The sequence below is a fragment of the Petromyzon marinus genome, chromosome 12, assembly GCF_048934315.1.
Source record: "Petromyzon marinus isolate PM22_M1 ecotype Great Lakes invasive population chromosome 12, UKy_Petmar_22M1.pri1.0, whole genome shotgun sequence".
Taxonomy (NCBI): Eukaryota; Metazoa; Chordata; class Hyperoartia; order Petromyzontiformes; family Petromyzontidae; genus Petromyzon; species Petromyzon marinus.
Genome location: NC_133678.1, coordinates 1,440,156 through 1,460,001, shown reverse-complemented (window position 1 = coordinate 1,460,001; position 19,846 = coordinate 1,440,156). Strand labels below are relative to the sequence as shown.

The 19,846-nt window shown below is 52.8% G+C and overlaps 1 long non-coding RNA gene across 1 annotated transcript; it reads right to left on the bottom strand.

The window, feature by feature from the left end:
* Positions 1 to 6,745: 6,745 nt before the first annotated feature.
* LOC116941755 (uncharacterized) lies at positions 6,746 to 11,965 on the bottom strand. Its single transcript, XR_012941505.1, has 3 exons — positions 10,957 to 11,965; positions 8,412 to 8,514; positions 6,746 to 7,213 (listed from the first exon to the last, which is right to left on the bottom strand). It is a non-coding gene; the product is annotated as an uncharacterized LOC116941755 (long non-coding RNA).
* Positions 11,966 to 19,846: the final 7,881 nt, after the last annotated feature.

Below are 19,846 nucleotides of genomic sequence, written 5' to 3'. Positions count from 1 at the left end.
ACACTCCTCCTCCAACCACCAAACACAAATACTCCTCCAAGCACCAAACACAAACACTCCTCCTCCAACCACCAAACACAAACACTCCTCCAAATCACCAAACACAAACACTCCTCCTCCTCCAACCACTAAACCCAAACACTCCTCCAACCACCAAATACAAACACTCCTCCTCCCACAACCAAACACAAACACTCCTCCTCCAAACATCAAACACCAACACTCCTCCAAACACCAACACTCCTCCTCCAAACACCAAACACTCCTCCTCCAAACACCAAACACAAACGCTCCTCCAAGCACCAAACACAAACACTCCTCCTCCAACCACCAAACAAAAACACTCCTCCAAATCACCAAACACAAACACTCCTCCTCCAACCACCAAACCCAAACACTCCTACAACCACCAAACACTCCTTCCACAACCAAACACAAACACTCCTCCTTCAAACACCAAACACAAACACTCCTCCTCCAAACACCAACACTCCTCCTCCAACCACCAAACACTCCTCCTTCAACCACCAAACACAAACACTCCTCCAACTACAAAACACAAACACTCCTCTTCCAAACACTCCTCCTCCCACCACCAAACACTCCTCCTCCCATCACCAAACACAAACACTCCTCCTCCCACCACCAAACTTAAACACTCCTCCCACCACCAAACACAAACACTCCTCCTCCCACCACCAAACACTCCTCCTCCCATCACCAAACACTCCTCCTCCCACCACCAAACCCAAACACTCCTCCCACCACCAAACACAAACACTCCTCCTCCCACCACCAAACACTCCTCCCACCACCAAACACTCACCCATGGGGCTTGGACAGAGCTTATTTTCAGCAGCCACCACTGGAACAATCTCCCCCCAAAGCAATCCGCACGCTCGACTCCACCACCACCACAACATTCACTGTCACAACTCAACAACAGCGCTCTTTGCACTTGCATACACCAACTAGCTCAGCAACAACTTGCTTTTATTTTGTAATATTTGAAAGAACTGTAGATATCATGTAAATACTGCATATATCTCATTTTATCGAATGTTTCTAATCTTACGTTGAGTCTTAATGTGACGATGGCGCTTCTTTGAGTGGCAGTTTTTGTGCAAGAAAGGCGCCACCACCACCACGTGTGTGTGAAGAAACATAATATTGAGTTAAACGTTCGGCTTGCTTGAATCAAGGGTCGGTGAACTATCAAGATGTTCATGGGCAATGTTGCACGCAACAGTACCCACTCTCAACCGGTGGCCACGCTCAACATGAGCGACCCAACCTGGGGTTGTTAACGAGGATCTTTTTGCCATTCGCCTTCTTATTGCTCAAACCCCAGGACATCTTCACCGAGTCTTTTTTTTCAAGAGGGTCCTGCCAATGTATTTATGTCTGTAGTGATGGGTGGTGATGATTGTTGATGCCACGCGAGTCCTTTTGGACCCACGCGCGGAACTGTAAACAATCCGATTCAACCGCGAGGGAGACTGGGGAGCTGAATGAGTTCCAAATAACTCACTGACACCTCGTGAAATAACCCAACGCAGAATATCCCTGAGTTTGATCTTCCACGAAGCTCACGGTCCACCCTAAACCGCATCCACCGCACAAACCATGGCAGACGCGGAAACCAGATGCGCAAATTGGAAATTAAAAACTCTCCAGTAGTCGTGTGCCATGACTCTGGCAATCCATAACAGACCGTACAACGTAGAACGACGCAATGCACCGGCCCACAAATATGAAGGAGACGTCACAGCCATGAGACATCTTCTTTGGTTCTTTCGGTAAAGTCACGTAGAATGAGAATAAAATAATACATTGATAAAATAAAATAACACAATAATATTCTCACGACGTTTCGGCCACAACACAAGCGGCCTTCATCAGGTGAAGGGGACGAGACTGTCTGGAGGACAGCGCTGGAGTGGTAAAGCCACGCTGAGATCACGACCTTTAAGCTGTGTGAGAAGAAACAAAGCGCCTTAGAGTCGCGGCATCTCTGCAGAAAGGTGAGAGACTCGATTAGTTGAGCCTTCTTATCCCGGAGTCTGTTGAATGATCTTAAGGTGGTGTGGAATCCCTCTCCGTAGCGGCGGTTAAATTTCGATTTAAAGCTTTCGTGACTGCAAGGATTCATCTTCTTTGGTTCTTTCGGTAAAGTCACGTAGAATGAGAATAAAATAATAAATTGATAAAATAAAATAACAATAATATTCTCACGACGTTTTGGCCACAACACAAGCGGCCTTCATCAGGTGAAGGGGACGAGACTGTCTGGAGGACAGCGCTGGAGTGAGAAAGCCACGCTGAGATCACGACCTTTAAGCAGACTCCGGGATAAGAAGGCTCAACTAATCGACTCTCTCACCTTTCTGAAGAGATGCCGCGACTCTAAGGCGCTTTGTTTCTTCTCACACAGCTTAAAGGTCGTGATCTCAGCGTGGCTTTCTCACTCCAGCGCTGTCCTCCAGACAGTCTCGTCCCCTTCACCTGATGAAGGCCGCTTGTGTTGTGGCCGAAACGTCGTGAGATTATTATTGTGTTATTTTATTTTATCAATTTATTATTTTATTCTCATTCTACGTGACTTTACCGAAAGAACCAAAGAAGATGAATCCTTGCAGTTACGAAAGCTTTAAATCGAAAGCCATGAGACGTTCAACTCCGCTGCGCCCGACTCGTTTAACCGGCTTGACCACCTGAATGTGAACGTGTAGTCGTTGCTCTGCATCTACATCAGTCGCCGTACCCATGAAGAAATTTGTTACGTAGATTCCAATTGAGTAATGTTGTGGTGTCATTATATTAAAACAAATTTGACTCCATTTGGACCATGACTCCGCCACACGATGGCCTCCTCTTGCGTATGGCGTCACGGAGTATTTCAACATCCACCGCGAGTGAAGCAGGCGGCGTGTTGCAGTATTTGCAGGGTCAATACCACACCGCAGTGTTTATTAAGGGGGGGCCCGCTGAGTTTCAAAACGTGAACCTTTGGCAACAAGTGGCGAACGTGCTGCCGCGAGGCCGTGTCACCAACCTAATAAAAATGGAGCTTCATAGCTCTTCGGATTCCTCCAGGATGAATCCAGATTTTGATAGTTGCCAATCACGGCACGAATAACCGGCAAACCCGCTTGCCGATTTCTTATTCCCACTATAATTAGCCAAGAATGTCTGTGTCCCGCGTGTGACGTCACTCCACATGCCGCACCCCCCCCCGTCATGAATATTCATGAGCAGGTGGATTTTTACACTCACGCAGAAGAAGGTCGAGCGGAAATATATTTTTCTTCGCAAATTCGCTTTAAGTTTGACGTTTCTTTATTGAAAGTGAATCTAATAAATAATTATATGCAGCAACAAAGTGGATTTGGTGTCTTTATTTATTTCTTCAGCACTTGAGACAAAAGGTAAGTCTAATTTATGCGTCTACATTACGGTAAAATAGACATTTCTCGGTGATTTCCCAGATATTGAATCGATTTCCAATTTATTTCAACCCCAGCGACCGAAAGCAGAAGAGAATAAAGTATCAGAGCGGTGAATTTGAACAAATTGAAGATCAGTTATATACAGTGCTACAGTGCTACAGTGACATGAAGTGAGGTGTTTTATGACGTAGTTTCGTGCCAGATTCACTGCCATTAATGCAGTGCTACACTGCAATGCAGTGCAGTGTTTGATGACGTACTTTCGTGCAAGATTCACTGCCATTAAATTTACACAAGATACAATTATACTCTGCTCAATTTTTCCCTAAATATTACAGCTTGCATCCTAGGGCGCGCAAGCAAGCTCGTCAATATATAAACGTTCACCAATAAGCATCACGGCTTGACCTCTTTCAGTGACAAATGACGGGAGCGCATCGTCCTTAATGGAGGGGGGGTCGATAAAACGGGTACCACGTTGTAGGGAGAAAGTGAATAGTGGTCGTTTGCCCTATGAATAAACTTTCCCGTCTTCATGGAGGGGGGGGGGAGTCTGTCACCCGCCTTGTCACCTGGCCGTCACCCACGTGTCACCCGCCCGTCACCCACGTGTCACCCGCCTGTCACCCGCCTGTCACTCCCTTGTCACCCGCCTGTCACTCACGTGTCACCCGCGTGTCACTCCCTTGTCACCCACGTGTCACCCGCCTGTCACCCACGTGTCACCCACGTGTCACCCGCCTGTCACCTGGCCGTCACCCACGTGTCACCCGCCTGTCACTCCCTTGTCACCCGCCCGTCACCCACGTGTCACCCACGTGTCACCCGCTTGTCACTCGCTTGTCACCCGCTTGTCACCCGCCTGTCACCCGCCTGTCACCCACGTGTCACCCGCCTGTCACCCACGTGTCACCCGCTTGTCACTCCCTTGTCACCCGCCTGTCACCCGCTTGTCACCCGCCTGTCACCCGCCTCTCACTCCCTTGTCACCCACCCGTCATCCGTCTGTCACCCGTCGGGCTGGGAGTGAGTCACCCTTTTCTCGGCTTAAGTTTGCCAAGTTCTCCCTTTCCGTCACGAGTTTCATTCAACTCAACGCACACAGAAACATGCGGAAGGTCATTATCATCACCATCAGCGAGGAAGAAGAAGACGAAGAAGAAAAACACTGACTCAGCCTCTTGTGCATTGATGCAACTAAACAAATAAAAACCGCCGGTAGTTCCTGGAGAACTGTACCGCCGGTGATTTTCGTCTGAGGCCACCAACTAAAGAGTTGAGCAGATGCCACGGAGCTCCCTGGCAAGGCAGCAGGCAGTGAGACGCACAGACGCACTGGGGGCCTGGGTTAGTCATCGGCCGAGCTCGTCAGCGCGGCGTTGTCATCACCGTGACAGCTCACTGCTGCAAAGCCGTGCCTCTGGGTGACCATATCTATATACCTCTTACCAACTCCCATGCTATTGTCTCGGCTCACGCCGATAAAACGATCCGATGTGTCGATGACGAGACAGCCTCCAATCACCGCAACCAGAATGTTGTCTCGCGATAGCGAAATCGCGCGGGGTTTAGCGGCCCCCGCTGTGTTTCGGCTGCGCGCGACTTGGTCGTCATTTCAACAGATTCCGTTCCCCGCTCCCCCTTCCTCGCGTTCTATGTACGTTACGTTCAACTTCTTTCGCACCGTACGTAGCCAACCGTGCTAATCGAAGGTGCGGGAGGACAACAAACTAAACACAAAAAAGCGGTTCTCAGGACACGCGTTTGTCAGTCGAGTTGATATTAAAGTGCATAGCTCCAGCGACTTCCGAATATCGGAAGGGAAGAGCGTTCCAGACGGCCGCAGAAGCGCATCCGATGGCCTAGTCAAATAGCCGCCGCTACTGCTGCCAGGATGAGCTCAGCGTGGTGGCCTTGTCGTTCATTTGTGGCGAACGCTTTGTGTGAGTCCTGCTCCTGAGACGCACCTCGTGATGTTTGTCCCCTGCTGGGGGTATCCCAACTTCCCTTTCCGCCTTCCTCTTCCCGATTTAATTTTTCTTCTGTCCCTCCCGTCACCCCCCCCACCCCGTGTATTGTTGTTGTTGGTTTAAGTTTATTTGTGTTTGTTCAAAGGTGAGTCCGGCTGGGTGGCTAACCGAGTAGAAGCTTTCAGGAGGTCGTGAGTCCAAGCCCTGGTCGAGGGTGGGGTGGGTGGGGTGGGTGGGCCCAGCCCACCCTGCCGTCCATACATAGATCCCGCTTCGCGAGAGGGAGATCAACAGTGGTTGTGCTATGGATACACTTTCCCCGCCATACGAACGTGTAGTTTCCACCACTGGCCCTGTAGAGTTTGTAAACGGGAGATAATCACCAATGCCTCAATGCTCATTGGAGCAAGGAACTCAAATACACTTTTAATAATGATCAACAGCGACCGAGATTGATTAGTTTGAGAAAAGCAAGAAAATTATTCTCTTAGTAACAACAAATAAAAATACCCCTCGACACATTCGTAAATAATAACACTGTGTGTGGCCTTCAAAAGCAACAAAAATATAGAAGATACGACGTTTCGGGGAATAGCCCTTCGTGAAGGCACGTCGTGGCCCAGTGTATTTACGATCGGTGGCTCGCTTGCCATGCGTGTTCCCATAAGCCACAGCAGACAGTATTTAATTTGAATAAACGTAGATTATTTTTTGGATGGTTAAGCCGCTATGTCCAGGGATGATGTGGCCAAGACTCGTGTCGTTAAGAACCCTCCACCACCCGACGTGCCACGCTCGCGACCACATTTTATTGGGCGATTCGAGCACACCACAAAGGTATTTACGATCCTTCGGAATCCAGCTTGAATACCGAAGGCTCCCACACTAGCCGATGAAAGCGACTCGTCCGATATCCGAAGAAACGGCCCAAAGCGTGCTGGGTAGCTGCCTTGTTTCAATTCGGGGTACCCCCCCCCTCGCCCCCCCCCCGACCTCCAGCTGTGTGTACCCCCCCTTTTACCCATCAGCCAACAGGGAGAGGGTATGTCACCTGATATTGACCACGGCAAAGGGGACCCAGACTGGGTTAATGATTGCCCGAGCACGTGACCCATGCAGGGGTAAATATTAACCAAAATGGGACCCCGCATGACCCCGCGAACTAGCGGGCCTTAGAGTGGAACGGGGACATCGCGACTCCCGCTCCGGCTGTGGAGAGTGGGTCCAGGATTGGTGTGGGTTCAAGGTTCGTCTGGGTCCACGATCGGTGTGGGTTCAGGATTGGTGTGGGTTCCAGGACGAACGAATTATTCGCCTCGCACATGGTTTAATCCAAAACCTCGCACATGGTTTAATCCACAACCTCGCACATGGTTTAATTCACAAGTTCCAACATGGTTTAATCCACAACCTCGCACATGGTTTAATCCACAACCTCGCACATGGTTTAATCCACAACCTCGCACATGGTTTAATCCACAACCTGGCACATGGTTTAATCCACAACCTCGCACATGTTTTAAATTTACAACCTGGCACATGGTTTAATTCACAACCTCGCACATGGTTTAATCCACAACTTCGCACATGGCTTAATCCACAACCTCGCACATGGTTTAATCCACAACCTGGCACCTGGATTTAGTCCACAACCTCACATGCACGGACGACAGCCTCCCCCATCTGTATTGGTTTAACGCAAAACTCTCGCCCATTTCCGACGTTCGGGTGTCACGTCAGCAGGGTCGCTCCATTCACGTCTCGTACACTGATCGCGATCGACGCGCAGCTCACCTGAAGACACAGGAGGAGGGGGGAGTGAACAGGGGATGGGGGGTGAAGGAGTGGTGGAGGAGGGCAGAGGAGGAGAGCGAAGTCCGAGAGAGCGAGGGGAGGGATGGGGGGGATAATGACGGAGCATGAATCAGGGAGCATGGAACCGGACGTTGGGAGCAGAAAGCTGGAAGCAAGAGCGGTAGTGGGGAGGGGAAATTACCTGGGATTTTGAAACATGGATCGGGGAATTGGGAGCAGGAATCAGGGAGCTGGGATGAGGAGGAAGGAGCAGGGAGGTTGTAGCCGAGGACTGAGCTGAGAACGGGGAGCAGCTACAGGGGGACAGCGGGACGCACGGGGACGACAACGCAGCGGATTTTCAGTTTCATTTATTTCAGTTTCATTTATTAGTTGTAGCCCTGTGAGCCATGTGGCTCTTGACTCGGGTGCAACAGCAACAAACAAAAACATGAACAAAGAACATCTTAAAGTGACTACGCACAACAGAAAAATCCGGGAAAAAACAGCAAAATCTTCAAGAAAAAACACCATATATCAATGCTTTGTGCAAAAATCCCAGTGAGATGCAAGTCAAATAATAACAACCATAAGACAATTTAGATTAAAGTTATCAGGCAAACTCTGTACTTCAACAAACAAACATGGCTAAACCAAACGTTTTCGAAATCACCAAAATAAAGCTATAAAAGCAATGTAATAGTGATCATAGAAACTGTGATTCAAATTTAACAATAAACGATATACATAGTTAGTTAGTTCATAGTTCATGTATTTGGTATAGCCCTGTGAGCCACTCGGCTCTTGAATCGGGTGCAACCGTTTGACTGTGCAAACAGAAAATCCAGGAAAAAAAAAACATCAAAATATTCCTGAAATAGCACCGTACACCAACGCTGCTCCTCAACAATCGAGGAGCAGAGTTCGGGGGAGCAGGGATCAGCCAGCAGAGGGGGCGGCAGGGATGCGGGGAGCAGCGATTGGGGACTTTGGAGCAAGGATCGAGGGAAGTGGAATCAGGGAGCTGGGATCAGGCGGCTGAGAGCAGTGGCTCAGCCAGCAGGGAGGGCGAAGGTGGTGGGAGGAGGTGGAGGCGGGGGGGGGGGGCTGTGACCGGGGTCACGGGAAATCGGCGTGCACAGCTGATGCGATCTGGGCTCCCACGTGGCCGCGTTCACAAGGGGTGGCCGTGGTGTACCTCGATACGGCGCGAGTGGCACTGCAGCGCTGTTTGTCCCGCTCGCCCTTGGGGGGCGGAGCGACAGGTGTCCAGGCGTACCTGTCCGCGTCTCACCTGTCACCTGTGTCAATACGCGAACATGAACTGTGTTAGCGCGTGGGTGTTTGTTTCTGTTTGTGTGTGTGGGGAGCGGTCGTGTGACTGTTAGCGCGCAGCGCTACGAACTGAGTTTGATTCCCGCTCACGGCCAACACCAGTGACGATTATTTGAATCGGCCCTGGGCTTCAGCCTCAAATGACTACTTGGTGCGGTGTGTAGTAAACATCGCCACTAGGGAGACAAAGGCGGTCGAGCGTGGTGCTGGCAACCCACCCCCTCGTGTGCCGTGCCGGCCTTCATAGGTGTTTGCTAACAGCACTTGCCCCAACGGTCTTTTAAGGCTACACGGGGGATCTTTGTCTGCGAGTATGGCGGTGGCGCAGTGGTTGGAGCGCATATCTGAGAGAGGTGGTGGGGATCGAACTCGGGTCGCCGGGTTCGTAGCGTAGCGCGCTAACCACTGGGCCACCGCTCTTCGCATTCAAATACAAAGACCCCCGTTAAGACTTTTAACCGACTGGTCGTTAGCGAGCACCTTTTAAAGCAGGCATTGGATCCTAAGGGGTGGTGCTGTCAGCACCCTGGCCGGCTGCCTTTGTCTACCCAGTGCTGATAATCACATGCTACATCCAGTACTCATTTAAGGCCAAGTAGACCTAGGGGTGGCCCAGTACCGGGTCGTATATAATCACTCGTCCACTGATGTTAGCCGGTGCCGGGAACCGGAAACCTGGTTTGTAATTTGAGTGTGGTCAGCACAAACACAGACACACAAACACAAAGGTATCCGTCATAGCCTCTACAGACGTGGGACAAGTACTGTTACAAAACATCCTATGAAGGCCGGCGTGACACATGGAGGGGAAAACCGGAGGACCCCGAGAAAAATCGACGCGACGACGGGGAGAGAGACACGCAAACTACAAATATACAGCAGCAGGCGTCAGGGTCGAGATCGATCCCACGACCTCCTGTATACCAGGCGAGGTAGTTAACATCTCCTAGCCACCGAAGCGTCTCATTCAAGCAACGCGTTCACTCGAATCAATTCCACACTGCGATGGTGATGTTTGTTGCCGGCCGCAATATTTAGTCTAGTTTGTCAGAACCAAAGTGCAACATCGCCTCCTACTGCGAGACTACCGCAGTCTGTAACCCGTCCGTGAGACACAGCAGCAGCAGTAGCGGCTGCGGCGTCCTTCGTGACGATTGCCATGAGCCATGCAAAATGTCAGCGCCAATACCAAATGTACTTATTTATACGCTTGATTGGTTGAATGGTTGGTACGATTATTGATTGGTTGCTTGGTTGATCGATTGTTTAATTGATTGCTGGATTGGTTGATTTCTAGATTGGTCGATTTTGATTGGCTAATTGTTTGATTGGAATATGTATTGGTTGATTAATTTATTTGGTTATGTATTGCTTTGTTCATTGATTGATTTATTGGTAGGATGATTGGTCGGTCGGCTGGTTAATTGCTAGATTGGTTGACGTGACGCGTGAAATTGATGTGTCTTGTGTCGGTGAGTTCATTTGGGAGGGGCGTGCAAATTCACAGCAGGTGGCGACTAATTTAGGCGGCCCAGCACGTTCTTGAGCCGCTCCAGGTGTGGCACCCATTGTGTAGATAAATATTTAAAGCGGGCTCGTGAGAGGCAGCCTAGGAAGGGGCCTTCTCTCCAGCATCGCACGGCAAGTGTATGCAGCAACGGCACCACAACAAGAGCCCGGCCGAGTCTGGGTGAGGACTTCAGCCCCGAACTGCTGGGAGACGCGTGGTGCAAGAGACGGCCCAGTGGAGCCGGGCAGTGAGACGGGGGAGGGGCATCTGCTCAGCCCGACCAAGTCGAGCTTCAGACTGCTGCTCGTGCTGCTGCTGCTGCGTCGAGTGTGCACCCCCTGCTGAAAGCACTGCTGCGGTGTGGTACGCAACTACTGCTAGTGCTGCTGCTGCTGTCGCCCTGGAAGGGCTTGGCGTGTGCTGCACACTCTGTGAGTGTGTAGAAGTTGGCCACTAGCATACAGCGAGCGAAGGGGGTGGGGGGGTGTGTTGGAGGGTTGCCAATGAGCGTGCCACTGCTTGGCACCGCTTGTGTGCGACCCTGACCAGACCATGACGGACCCAAGTCTCTGGGTGCTCGTTTCACACTGCCTGGGGAAAGGGAACAGTGAGAGTATTGCTGGTGCGTGTGTACGTGACGGGTTTTGCGTAGGGACTAGGTGTATGTGTGTGTCATAGTGTAAGGCGAGGCATGGTGCCTCGATTGTTTCTTCGGCGAATGTGGCAGTGACCACGAACTACCCCACGTCGCTTAACCTGGATGAACAGATAATAAATTGCTCGGACCCTTTGTAATGCCTGGTTTGTGTTTTTTTTTCTGTGATCGCCCGCGAAGTGCAGTCTACCACCCTGTGCTCGACCTCCTCACCCTGGTGGACTCTGTGTGTTGGTGACCCACCTGTTAAGTTTGCTTGGTTGAATGGCAGATTGAGTGGTTGATTGAAGTATTGATTGCTTTGGTTACGTATTGGTCGATTGATGCGATGGTTGCCAATCACTGTCAGGACCACGGAGAGCGGGCACGCAGTGGAGAGAGGCACAGTTGGGACAAGTGTTAGCGAGCGCCTATCAAGGCCAGCAGGACGCGAGTGGGTGGCTGGGACCAGGACCACGCCTGGCCGCCTTTGTCTCCCAAGTGGGGATGTAGACACACCGCGCCAGGGACTCCTTTAATGCAGTCGACCGAGGGGAAGCCCAGGACACGCGCAGCCGCCGCTCGCCGCTAGGTGGCGGTGATTTCACCACGGCGCAAGTGGCCCAGACGTGCTGCGTTTTTGAGGCCCAAGTGGTTGTGTTGACTTAAACGACTGGCAGGCAGACGCACCACCTGGGGCAAGTGCTGTTAGCGAGCAGCACCTCTGAAGGCCGGCACGGCACACGAGGGGGTGGGTGGCCAACAACACGCCCAGCCGCCTTTGTCTCCATAGTGACGATGTTTATACACCGCACCAGGTACTCATTTGAGGCTGAGTCGACCTAGGGGAGGCCCAGGACCGGTTTAGATATTTGTCATCGGTGTTGGCCGTGAGCGGGAATTGAGCCCGGGTTGCCAGGCTCCCCCTAATGTGCACACGCACACGATAGCGTGCACACGCACACGATAGCGTGCACACGCACACGATAGCGTGCACACGCACACGATAGCGTGCACACGCACACGATAGCGTGCACACGCACACGATAGCGTGCACACGCACACGATAGCGTGCACACGCACACGATAGCGTGCACACGCACACGATAGCGTGCACACGCACACGATAGCGTGCACACGCACACGATAGCGTGCACACGCACACGATAGCGTGCACACGCACACGATAGCGTGCACACGGGAAAGAGATCCCCGGGCGGAGCGCGCGCGCCCCCTTGTGATGCCCATCGCTGTGATCTCTCCCTCCAGCTGATCACTTCCTGCTCCCTCTCCCTCCTGCTCCCTCCCCCTCCTGCTCCCTCCCTCTCTCGCCCCCTGTTCCTCATGCTCCTTCCCTGCTCCCTCCCCTTATGCTCCCACCCTGCTCCATCTCGCTCCTGCTCTACTGTCCTCCTGCTACCACCATCGCCATGACTACCATCACCACCAGCACCATCACCACTACTGCAACCACCTTGGTCACGACTACCAACATCAACCATTACCACCACAACCACCATCGCCGTCACTGCCATCATCATTAAGGCCGCAATACCAGGCCGCCTACGTCTCCGACGTTTAAGGCTGAGCCGACCTAGGGGAGGCCCAAGACCGGCTCAGACATGACCCACAACTCTTCTTCGTCAGGAGGGTCCTCCCAAGTTTTGAGCAGTAGAGAGGGTGGTGGAGGTGTGGCGATGATTGCCATAAGCGGGTTTCCCATCGAGTACTCTCATGTGCGTAGTGTTAAGCAGCGCGGCCGCTGGATGCCAACCGCGAACCTCTGCGACGAACGCGGCGGCGCCCCCCGCCGTTGGTCACGTGCGGGAAGTCCTCTCGCCGCGTTCGAAGCGCAATGCGCTAACCGTTGCGCCACCGCTCCACTACCCCCCCACCCCCTACAACCCCCCACAGCCCTCCTCCCCTACCCCCCCCCATCGCTGTTTCCTGCCGGGAACCGTGGAACGGCAACTGCGCAACTCTTTGAGTGAATACGACACGAGCAGGGGACTGGCTCACACACACACTCACTCACACATCGACTGATACTGGCTCACACACTCACTCACACATCGACTGATACTGGCTCACATACCGGCTGATACTGGCTCACACACGGACTCACTACTGCCGGGCCTGGCTCACACACTGGCTCAAACACTCACTCACACATCGACTGATACTGGCTCACACACTGACTCACACCGGCTGATACTGGCTCACACACTGGCTCACACCGGCTGATACTGGCTCACACACTGACTCACACCGGCTGATACTGGCTCACACACTGGCTCACACTCTGACTCACTACTGCCGGGCCTGGCTCACACACTGGCTCACACCGGCTGATACTGGCTCACACACTTGCTCACTAGTCGTGACAGGCTTACACACTGACTCACACCGACTGATACTGGCTCACACACTGGCTCACACCGGCTGATACTGGCTCACACACTGGCTCACACCGGCTGATACTGGCTCACACACTGGCTCACACCGGCTGATACTGGCTCACACACTGGCTCACACCGGCTGATACTGGCTCACACACTGGCTCACACCGGCTGATACTGGCTCACACACTGGCTCACACCGGCTGATACTGGCTCACACACTGGCTCACACCGGCTGATACTGGCTCACACACTGGCTCACACCGGCTGATACTGGCTCACACACTGACTCACACTGGCTGATACTGGCTCACACACTGACTCACACCGGCTGATACTGGCTCACACACTGACTCACACCGACTGATACTGGCTCACACTCTGACTCACTACTGCCGGGCCTGGCTCACACACTGGCTCACCCGTCGTGACGGGCTCACTCGAGGGGTGACCGGCTCGCCAATCGCAGGTAACGGGAAATTAGCGTTTGGGTTCCTGAGCCTCACGCAGAATGTTGGGGCAAGTGCTGTTAGCGAGTAGCACCTACGAAGGCCGGAACGACACACGTGGGAGTGTGGGTGGCCAGCACCACCGCCTTTGTCTCCCCAGTGGCGATATTTACTACACACCGCACCAGGTACTCATTTGAGGCCGAGTCGACCTAGGGGAGGCCCAGGACCGGTTCAGATAATCGTCACCGGTGGTTGTCGGTGGCCGCGAGCGGGAATCGAACTCGGGTCGCCGGGTTCGTAGCGCAGCGTGGCGCTCACCGCGACACTACCGCCGCTCTAACTTGCTAACACCCCCTACACGGGGTGTGTTAGCGAGCACCTATTAAGGCCGACACGGCGCACGAGGTGGCTGGAGTTTTTTTTTTTACCACACCGCATCTTGGCACCCGTTTAAGGCCGAGTCGACCTAGGAGCGGTCCGGAGTGTTACTCGGTCGACACTGATATGTTGGCCGCGAGCGGGAATCGAGTCCAGGCTCGCCAGGTTGGTGGCGCAGCGCGCTAACCACTGCGCCACCGCTCCCCACACACACAGGTCAGTGGCCGTACTGGCATCATCATCGTCGCCGTTACGTTCGCCACCATGGTAATTGTACTGTACTTGTGTCAGGTTCCTGAAATCACTTTCCTCACGCGGGGTGGAGGCGTCCCATTTAGAATCCCCTCGGCTAAACCCCCCCTGGACTCCACAATAATCCCCTCGAGTGACCAAATCCCCCCTGAATGACTTTGGGACCAAACTGCCGCTAAGACGCATCGGGCCCCTACTGACGAGCGCGTCGGCTGTCACGACGGCCCACGATGACCGATGGCTGATTTGGGAGACTCAGACACTGTGCATTCATCAATAACACTGCCTAGAAATTAAAGCGCGTAAATCGCGTGATCTGAAGAAGGGACATTTCCCGAAACGTCGCCTATTATATACCGTTATTTTTCAGCCCACACAGAGGGTTGTTGTTTGTTGATGAGTGTGCTGAGTTTTAGTTGTTTGTGCTCACGCTGCACTACCAACGCAGCTGTAGCATCATCATCGCCAGCAGCAGAAACTGTGTGGTTGGTGATGATTATCGGGGTTGTTATTCAATCATCGGTAAACCGGTAACCGTTTTCCGAATCGATTACCGGTTCAGAAATTTGACGGTCGGTCAGATTCCCGGTGGAATCGTTTGTGGAATGGTTTTGAGTGATGGAGGAGGCAGTTTGAGTGGATGGGGAGGAGGAGGCAGTTTGATTGGATGAGGAGGAGGCAGTTTGAGTGGATGAGGAGGAGGCAGTTTGAGTGGATGGGGAGGAGGCAGTTTGAGTGGATGGGGAGGAGGAGGCAGTTTGAGTGGATGGGGAGGAGGAGGAGGCAGTTTGAGTGGATGGGGAGGAGGAGGCAGTTTGAGTGGATGGGGAGGAGGAGGCAGTTTGAGTGGATGGGGAGGAGGAGGCAGTTTGAGTGGATGGGGAGGAGGCAGTTTGAGTGGATGGGGAGGAGGAGGCAGTTTGAGTGGATGGGGAGGAAGAGGCAGTTTGAGTGGATGGGGAGGAGGCAGTTTGAGTGGATGGGGAGGAGGAGGCAGTTTGAGTGTATGGGGAGGAGGAGGCAGTTTGAGTGGATGGGGAGGCAGTTTGAGTGGATGGGGAGGCAGTTTGAGTGGATGAGGAGGAGGCAGTTTGAGTGGATAGGGAGGAAGAGGCAGTTTGAGTGGATAGGGAGGAAGAGGCAGTTTGAGTGGATTAGGCAGTTTGAGTGGATGAGGAGGAGGAGGAGGCAGTTTGAGTGGATGAGGAGGAGGCAGTTTGAGTGGATGGGGAGGAGGAGGCAGTTTGAGTGGATGAGGCAGTTTGAGTGGATGAGGAGGAGGCAGTTTGAGTGGATGGGGAGGAGGAGGCAGTTTGAGTGGATGAGGAGGAAGCAGTTTGAGTGGATGGAGGAGGAGGCAGTTTGAGTGGATGAGGAGGCAGTTTGAGTGGATGGGGAGGAGGAGGCAGTTTGAGTGGATGAGGAGGAGGCAGTTTGAGTGGAGGAGGAGGCAGTTTGAGTGGATGAGGAGGAGGCAGTTTGAGTGGATGGAGGAGGAGGCAGTTTGAGTGGATGGGGAGGCAGTTTGAGTGGATGGGGAGGAGGAGGCAGTTTGAGTGGATGAGGAGGAGGCAGTTTGAGTGGATGAGGAAGCAGTTTCAGTGGATGGAGGAGGCAGTTTGAGTGGATGAGGAGGCAGTTTGAGTGGATGGAGGTGGAGGCAGTTTGAGTGGATGAGGAGGAGGAGGCAGTTTGAGTGGATGAGGAGGAGGAGGCAGTTTGAGTGGATGAGGAGGAAGCAGTTTGAGTGGATGAGGAGGCAGTTTTAGTGGATGGAGGAGGAGGCAGTTTGAGTGGATGAGGAGGAGGAGGCAGTTTGAGTGGATGGAGGTGGAGGAGGAGGCAGTTCGAGTGGATGAGGAGGAGGCAGTTTGAGTGGATGGAGGTGGAGGAGGAGGCAGTTCGAGTGGATGAGGAGGAGGCAGTTTGAGTGGATGGAGGAGGAGGAGGAGGCAGTTTTCTGGAATGGCTTCGGTCGATGCGGCTCTGCCACTGCGCCCCCGGCGTCACGCGGGGAATCTCAGATCTGAGATTCCCCACGTGATCTTTTTGACTTGCAGAGCCCCACGGAGAGTCACGTCGGAGGGAGGGGGGAGGAGGAACGAGGAGAAGGCGTTGTGATAACGAGGAGTGATAACAAGGTGTGATAACGAGGAGGAGCGGTGTGATAACGAGGAGTGATAACGAGGAGTGATAACGAGGAGGAGCGGTGTGATAACGAGGAGTGATAACGAGAGAGTGATAACGAGAGTGTGATAACGAGGAGTGATAACGAGAGTGTGATAACGAGGTGTGATAACGAGGAGTGATAACGAGAGTGTGATAACGAGGAGTGATAACGAGGAGTGATAACGAGAGTGTGATAACGAGGAGTGATAACGAGAGTGTGATAACGAGGTGTGATAACGAGGAGTGATAACGAGAGTGTGATAACGAGGAGTCTGTGTGGGGAGCGATAGTGTTGCGGTTAGCGCGCTGCGCTATGAACCTGGCGACCCGGTTCAATTCCCGCTCACGGCCAACACCGGTGACGATTATCTGAACCGGTCCTGGGCCTATCCTAGGTCGGCTCAGCCTCAAATGAGTATCTGGTGCGGTGTGTAAACATCGCCACTGGGGAGACAAAGGCGGCTGGGCGTGGTGCTGACCACCCACCCCATTTTGTACCGTTCCGGCCTTCATAGGTGCTCGATAACAGCACTTGCCCCGACAGTCTGTTGCAGGCTATAGGCGGGATCTTTGAGGTTGTGTGTGTGATTGTCTATATTCAATATATTGATTTTTGTGCGTGTGCATGCGTGTTGTATGCGTGTGTATGATGTATGCGGAATGGTGTGCTACTAAGAGGTGGGGATCTTACCATCAGCCCAACCAAACCAGTGCACCTGGCTGGGTATTTTATATGTTCAAACATTACCACAAGCTCAACTCCCCATGAGTGATGGGGCAAGTTGTGGAGTGATTGGAGGAGTTCCTGACATGGGCAGCGGTGCTCATGAGCGGCTCAGCGTGGCAGCAGAGATCTCACTCCGAAACGGTCGAGTGACATCTTCCCATCGGCTGCGGGAACGCTGCGTGGGATGTACATATCCTGTCGCTCCTTACAAATCTCCGGAGCTGCTGCGCACAACAGTTGTACCCTCTCTTCTCTACGCTTGCAAAAACAATACTGACCCATTTTAAAATAACTTTTGTGTGGGCTTAAAACATTCAGGCTGCCCTCTCTCTGTCTGTCATCCATCCTGGGTTTAAACAGACTGGATTGTGTGAGGAGCTCACAGATCCCTGAAACATCTGGACACATTCCCAAGTGCAAAATATTATTATCAGTGAGAGCCTACAACAGGAGGGGTCGTGTTGGCGGGGTCATGTAGCCCCCATGCCCAGTCACCGCATGCCAAAGCAGCTTGTTTGACCGGATAGAGGGGGCTAAACGGGCGCGCCACGGGCTAGAGACGAGATGGGTTGATATGGTACAGAAGGACGTGGAACTGAGTGGATTGTTGAGATGGGCCTCTATGGAAGAGGCTCGTAAGAGACGCCGCTGCTGCTACCGGGCAGTTGGAGGCAGTCGCCCTCCAGCAATAGCGGAGAGCGGAGGTGCGACGCTCACAACAACGAGCGGAGCGCCGGGCCAATAAAGCACAGCAAGTTGGCGCAGTGGGGAGTACAGGTGGTGCACCTGCCTGTGATCTCAGCGAGTTAACCCATAGCACCTGGGTCTGTACCGTGACCTGCCAGCGAGCCGTACACGCTGCACTTGGCCCTCAAAGTGCACCTAGCCTGGCACAAGCGCTGTGGTGATGTCAGTGGCACACAGTGGCGAATGCCAGCGGCTGTTGTGTCTAAGAATGTTTTTTCTGTCCACTGCTTTCTCTTCTTCAGCCACTGCCAATGGTCGAGTGCTCTCCGCACGTGTCGCCCGTGGTGGTGGAGTTGTTGTTGTTGTGTCAAGCTCGCACTGTTATTCTGTCAGGGTGGGATTTCTCGTCGTGATCAATCACGAGGCCCACGGTCTATAATCGGGGACTGCACGCGCTGCCCCCAGAGGCAGACTTTGCGGCAGTGAGCGTCGCCCACGACACTGTACTGATGAGTCGGTGCAGTAGAGCGATACGTTCATCATCGCGATTGAGAATGTTTTTCTTTAAAACCTCAGCTCTCGTTTGTTGTCCTTCCCCCGCACCTCCGTTGAGCAGGGTTGGCTACGTACGGTGCAAACGAAGGCCTCCATAGCAAACAAACCCGGTCCCTATCGCTGCCTACCACCTGTCTGTCATTCGGCCTTAATTTGCGAAAAACATTTAATTGATGGTGAACCAAGACGGAAGGAAGGCAGCGCCATGCCTCGCGAGCTGCTGATGCTGTTGGGGAAAAGCACAGGGACCGAGTGCTTTTCAAAAACATAAAAAATCTCTGGCTCTCCGCCTGATGATGCTAGCTGTAATTACTGGTGAAACGTCGTACTCAGATCGTAGATGCTGTACTAGTAACGAATGGGCACGTTCTGTTTACTTGACAAACCTTCCTAATCGGTTGGCGGTCGGTTTAACGACATTCACATTTACGCGATCTAACCCAAAAAAAAACTTTTACGGAAATGTATATATTTATACGTTTGTATGTGTGTGCAGGAAATGTGTGGAGGCAGCAGAGTTTCAGATATCTCCCTCTCTCTCGCCTGTGAAGGAAGTCGTCAATCTCACAATCTATACTTTCACAGATGCTTTTATTGCTGCGTGCGTGTGTGTGAGAGAGAGGCTGAGTGTGGTGTGTGCGTGGAGTGATAACTTAGCGGTTAGCGCACTGCACTATGAACCTCGCGACCCGGGTTCGATTCACGCTCACGGCCAACATTGGGGGCAAATGTTTGAATCGGTTCCTGGGTCTCGTCTACGTCGACCGAGTGTTAAATGAGTTACGGTGTCTGCTGTGGTGTTTACAAATCGGTGTCTGCTGTGGTGTTTACATATCGGTGTCTGCTGTGGTGTTTACAAATCGGTGTCTGCTGTGGTGTTTACATATCGGTGTCTGCTGTGGAGTTTACAAATCGGTGTCTGCTGTGGTGTTTACATATCGGTGTCTGCTGTGGTGTTTACATATCGGTGTCTGCTGTGGTGTTTACAAATCGAGACTGGGCTAACAAAGGCGGCCGGGCGTGGTGCTGGCCACCCAGCCCCTCGTGTGCCGTTCCGGCCTTTATAGGTACTCGCGAACAGCACTTGCCCCAATAGCCTGCTAAGGCTATACGGGGGGTCTGTGTGTGTGTGTGCGTTAGAGTGTGAATATGACTATGGCCGTGTGTGTCTATGTGGCCGTGTGTCTGTGTGGCCGTGTGTCTGTGTGTGACTATGGCCGTGTCTATGTCTCTGTGTGACTGGCCGTGTGTCTATGGCCATGTGTCTGTGACCGTGTGTTTATGTGTGACTGGCCGTGTGTCTATGTGGCTATGTGGTTGTGTGTCTCTGTGTGACTATGTGGCTGTGTGTCTGTATGTGACCGTGTGTCTGTATGCGACTATGACCGTGTGTGTCTCGGTGGCTGTGTTTCTATGGCCATGGGTCTACGTGACCGCGTGTAACTGTGGCCATGTGTCTGTGTGTCTGTGTGTGACTGTGACCGTGTGTCTGTGTGTCTCTGTGTCTCTATCGCTGCGTGTCCGCGTGCAGTGAC